Below are 5,361 nucleotides of genomic sequence, written 5' to 3' on the forward strand. Positions count from 1 at the left end.
AATCATGGATACTTCAGTTTTAAGCAGAAGTATAGGTTTGAAGCTCAGTTCCGCTCAGTGCACTTATATATAAGTTTAAAGAGTAATGATTTATATGCTAGTAGGAGAGATAGCTAGACCCACGATTACCAGTGTTGTCAATGCAGAGGGACTTAAGCACAGTTTGTGTTTAGAAATGTTTTGTGTATATTTAGGTCTGTGGTCAGGGAAAGAGAATATATAATAGATTTTTTTATTGTTGGAAGAATGAACAAGTTCATGAAATATTACCATGAGTATAGACTTGTTTTTCATAGCTACTCCTTCAGTTGGAAAAATATTTGGTTGAAAAAATGTGTTTCCGTGTGTTAGAGCAGATAAGCATTGCAAGTTTTTGTGGAACCTGAAGTGAAGCCATTTCCTAATTATTTTACGGTACGCAACTCACAAGTAGGACTTAAATAGAATTATTTTCTTATTGTGTAACTGTTTCCCTCCAAGTTGTATTAGGTTAGAGCAGAATCTTAGTCCATGAGTAATCCCTATGAAATCAGTGGGACTTCTCATTGACCATACAGAGGCAAGGTAAGTGCGTGGTCCGTTCCATCTCTGAAGGCCGTGGCAGTACAATGTTTAGGTTTCTCAGACTGAGCGCTGTATAGAGGAAAGTAAGTAGGATGGTCTTGGGATTTGAGAACAAAACATGATATATGATCTGATGTCAGTTCCCACTTTTGGCTGTGCTGTATATGACCTTTGGAAATCCCTTAACTGCTCATCTCCTCTGTTTCTCTTCTGCATCAAGACAACAATAACTCCTTGAAGGATTGCTTAGAGACATAATACATTGTTTCTTGTCATCAACAGTCAAATTCTCTGCTGTACAGAGGACATAGTACCTTGGTTAAACGGGTCATGAGCCTTGAGATTACCCTTTTCACAAGAGCGAGTTTCATCCTGAAATGGTGGTGATATCAGATGCAGTCCAGTCCAGAACTGCTGACTATTATTATGATGGCATTGGCCATAAAAGCTACAGCCTCAATCCTGCTATTGTTCCCAGACTTCTGTGCCCATACAGAGGCTGTTGAGATCACTTGGAAGTCTGCACACATGCAGGGTTCCTCCCACACAAATGGAATTGGGCTGCAGGTATATTTATAGATTCGTGTATAGCCGAATAAAGCTTCTCCCTTCCCCTTCAAGTACTTTTAATATGTCAGTTGTATCAGCTGGTTAAAGTTCTAGGACAATAAATCCTTTCTCAAAATGCAGGGTTTCCAGTTACCGTTGTGGTGCATTCTTATCTTGAAATGCACAGTCTTCTTTGAATTCATAGGAATGGTTCATAATTGTTCAGCCTGCTCAGGTACAAAAGTGACAGGCACCTTGGCTGGATCACAGAAATGATATAAGACGACATGTAAAGGAGGTCTATTTCACATACTTTTAAAATAAATTAATGTGGAGTTAGATTTTGTTTTGCACAGTACATTAACAGTGTGAGAGGACCAGTGTCCTCATTTTTCAGTTTGCTGTCTTTTTTTTTTTTTTTTTAATTCCTCCTAGAAGCACACTGGATAAGATAACATTAGTACACAATTATGGATTGGGGGGCTGGATGAAGCAGTGATTTGTAATTTTCTTTAAATTGGCTGACATCTGCAAGAGTTAGATAAATGGGATAGGAATTAAGTCTTAACATGGTAATATTTAACAGGATGATATTAAAGGATTTCAATTTATATGGCTAAAAAAGGATAAAGTGGTGATGGCACACCAGCTCGTGAACTGCAAAGGGAACTGAAAAGTTATTCGAACTGCGTGCTTTGTTCAAAGGGAGCGTGTAAGTTTTGTAACCTTTCCATTTTCTCAGTAGTGGTACTCAGCTACCAGACAGTTTATGTAGCAAAGCAGGGTCAACATTTCTGCACCAGTTCCAGGTTGGTTGTTTGTTTTGGGTTTTTTTTAAAGGCCAGTGGAAACTTGATGGTTTGGTTCAATCTTAGTGGACAGAACTGAAGGCAGCCTGTCAAGGTCTGTGAAACTCTAATTTAATTCTTCAAATGAAAACCCAGATTAGGATTGAACTACTTTAGTTTTTGTCTTGTTTGCAAGGAAGAATTTTGGAAATTCAGAGCTAAATCTTGGAGCTTTTACTTAAGTAAAAACTCTGCTGAAATTTTACGTGAGGAAAAACTCCAACATTCAGCTTTCTTATTGTCTCTGTATCAGTCCAAAGATAGTGCCTTCTACACAATGACCAACGAGATTTATTATTTTATTTTTATTTTTGTAGAGAATTGAAATTATAGAAGACCAAGTGTAATAAGTAAGGTTCAATTTATGTTGAAAGCTTTGTTGGTCTGTAGTTGGAGCTCTTTTATCTCATTAAAAAAATTCTCTTTGGCTGCAGCTCCTGTAGTTAGGCTGTACACTCAGGTCATTTTGAATCCATGCCAGTTTTACAGACTGTCTGAAAGCAGTAGATTCTCATTGAAGGTTAAGTATTTATCCCTTAAATCATTCTCCACTTACAGTCCTTATCAGATTCCTTCTTTTCTGACACAAGAGGGATAAATCTATGTAAAGTTGCTGTTAAGGAGCACATAAAGTGGAAGTGTTCTTTATGCACATTGCTGAGATCAGATTTTTGATTACTTCATCTCCATGTTCAGATTAATTTAGGATGAAGTTTCTTTTAAGGAAAGCTTAGAATCGTAGAACTAGGACACCTTTTTTTCTAATTGCATCAATATGCAATTAGTATCAGTATACTTTTTCTTTGCCAGGAAAATATTGCAGCTAATGATTACTAGCTTTTTTCTTTTAGAAGTAAAAAAGCTAGAATACACGTACTGCATCATGAATAATGAGTGAACACTGAAATTTTTTTTGTACATTAGTAACATTAACATTGGTTTAAAATGAACACTGCCACTCTTTTTAATTTAGCTCAGCACGTCTTTTTATGTTGCTTAACTATAGAGGCAGATGCTGCTGTTAGTTTTAAAATAAATTACATGAACTTGTAGTTTCTAATATTTTAACCAGGACATGACATAGTATTTTTGTTGATACTCACCGGTAGTAGAGAGGCTTGAAAAATCTAATTCATGCTTTCTCAGCAAGATTGCCCTCTTGCTTTGACTATCTCTGCTGGCACAGATACAAATTGTTAACGCCAGGAAGTGAACTGAATTACTTAAATTCTTGGTTGTGGTCCACTGTACAGAACACTATTGTTCATTTCACTGGCACAGGTGCTGGGATGTGAATGACTTTAAATATTGATTGAAGTAATGTGTTAAGGTGACTATTGTTGATAAACAGCAAATGGGAAGCTGAGATACTTGGTAAAATTTATACATAGAAATAGGATTAGTGGGTTAAGTACTTTCTTAGAAAAGACATCATTAAAAGAGGAATTATGTAAACTGTAACTAACATTTATGTCTCTTTACAGTTGATAAAAAAGAGGCACTTGGGCAGCTCTTATTAAAATATTACAAACAAGTATTTTTCATGTTTTTAATGGGAATGTATTTTATCAATACAGTTTCAAATGTATCTCTGTATTTTTGGTCTGCTAAATTCTATTTCCCAGCTTTTTAGGGCCAAATTCCCCCCCACTGGCACACACATCCATCTCCTGTGCAAGTCAAAGATGCTGTAGGGTAGACTCTTGCTCTGAGTAAGACATGAGACTTAATCTGAAAGAAAGCATGTCATCGCTGCGTTTTGGGGCTTGTTGCTCGGGTTTCATGAAAGAGCTGTTTGAGCTGGTATTGGCAAAGAAATATTCTTTACAGCTTTTTTAAATATATTTGCAGTGAAATCAAGTCGTTGATATTTGGATTAAGAATTTTTTTTCACGTATCTTTCCTACTTAACTTTACTTATTTAAAAGTTGTTTGTAAAGACGTACTACGATTCTTATGCAGGTCTTCTCTTCCATCACAACTCAATGGGCTTGGCTTAGGACATTTCTATGACAATAGGAACTGAAAATAATGACTGCTCTTTGGAGTCTTTCATCAAGGGCAGACCAGTTCTATACCTGTTTCAGACTGTGCCCCAAAACCTTCATATAAGGCATCTTGTTAACTTCAGCAGGCTTCAGATGGGCCCGCAGAACACAGGTCTGTGATGTGCATACAGTGTTTTGCTGCTCTTTAACAGAACTGCAGCCGTTCTCTTACATTTAAAATAATACGCAACTGTGGAGGTGGAGGAAGGATTTACTGCTAATAATCTAAAACTATTTGGAACCAAATTTTTCCCTTGTTAAAGTCAATGACAAAATTCCCATTGACTTCAGCTAAGGTAGGATAGGACACTAAATAGCAGATCATGCTTGTTAGCCCATTCTTAGTATGTCCCATTGTGCTTAAACTCTGTTCTGAAAGTCTGAAAGTAATGTAATGTAGCAGTAGCTAGCACGTACTGCAATACAGAGACATAATTAAGGCAGGAGTGTCAAATGCAAGTGGCCCCATGGGCTGGATGAAGCACATGGGGCCAGTCTGTGAGCTGGATCCTGCCCATAGGCCTGGTATGGGTACTTGTAAACTGACTCTGTGTGTTTTTTGCAGTTTGTGCAGTTGCTCCAACCCTGTTTGCCATATGCAGCATGCTCTAGCTCCAGCCCTGTGCAGGGCATGCAGTGCATACGGGGCCCATGCCAGACTGACCCTGCTTACTGGATCTTGCACACAGCTGGTCTGTGGGTCGGATCCAGTGTACAGGGCTCTCTGATGCAAGCACCACATACAGTGCATGCCCTAGCATGGCCCTGTGTGCTGCATGCAGCACGAGCTAGCTGTCAACACGCAGAGCACAGGGCCAGTATGGGGTATGCACTACATGTAGCGCCTGTGCCAGACTGACCCACCAAAGTGGATCTAGCACGGAGGGCCCAACTATGGGCCTGATCCAGACCAGCCCCGGATCCAATGTGCAAGGCTGGACCAGCGTGGGTGCTGCATGCAGCCAACACCCCAGACCATCCTTTCCCTGGTTGCAGCCTGCGTCACATGGGCTGCATCCAGTAGACAAGACAGCAATGAAATAAGCCTGTAGTAAGAGTTGAATCCTTAATATGTCCTTGCCTTATTTTTTTTGTTTTGAAATAGGATATTTGCACCTGCAGAAGTGCTTGCATACCTGTTTTTTGTGTACACTGAAGAGTTGGCTCAGTCAGGTATATGTGCAATAGTAGGTGCAGAAATGGCAATAAATCGTGACATAACAATGGTCTTTGTTATTGTCTTCATGCACCGAACCTGAGAACAGAAGCAAATCTGGATTTAGGTTCATTAATAGAACCAGTGCAGGGAAAGTTGCCCAATTCCTGCATGACTGAGCAGGCATAAATAACTC

General features: G+C 39.0%; 1 protein-coding gene across 9 annotated transcripts in view; it reads left to right on the plus strand.

The window, feature by feature from the left end:
* The window catches only part of IFT81 (intraflagellar transport 81), an 88,126-nt gene that overhangs the window by 9,783 nt on the left and 72,982 nt on the right, over nucleotides 1-5,361 (plus strand). The gene's annotated exons all lie outside the window — the stretch shown is intronic.

Source organism: Alligator sinensis, unplaced genomic scaffold (genome assembly GCF_000455745.1).
Source record: "Alligator sinensis unplaced genomic scaffold, ASM45574v1 scaffold628_2, whole genome shotgun sequence".
In the NCBI taxonomy this organism is placed as follows: domain Eukaryota; kingdom Metazoa; phylum Chordata; order Crocodylia; family Alligatoridae; genus Alligator; species Alligator sinensis.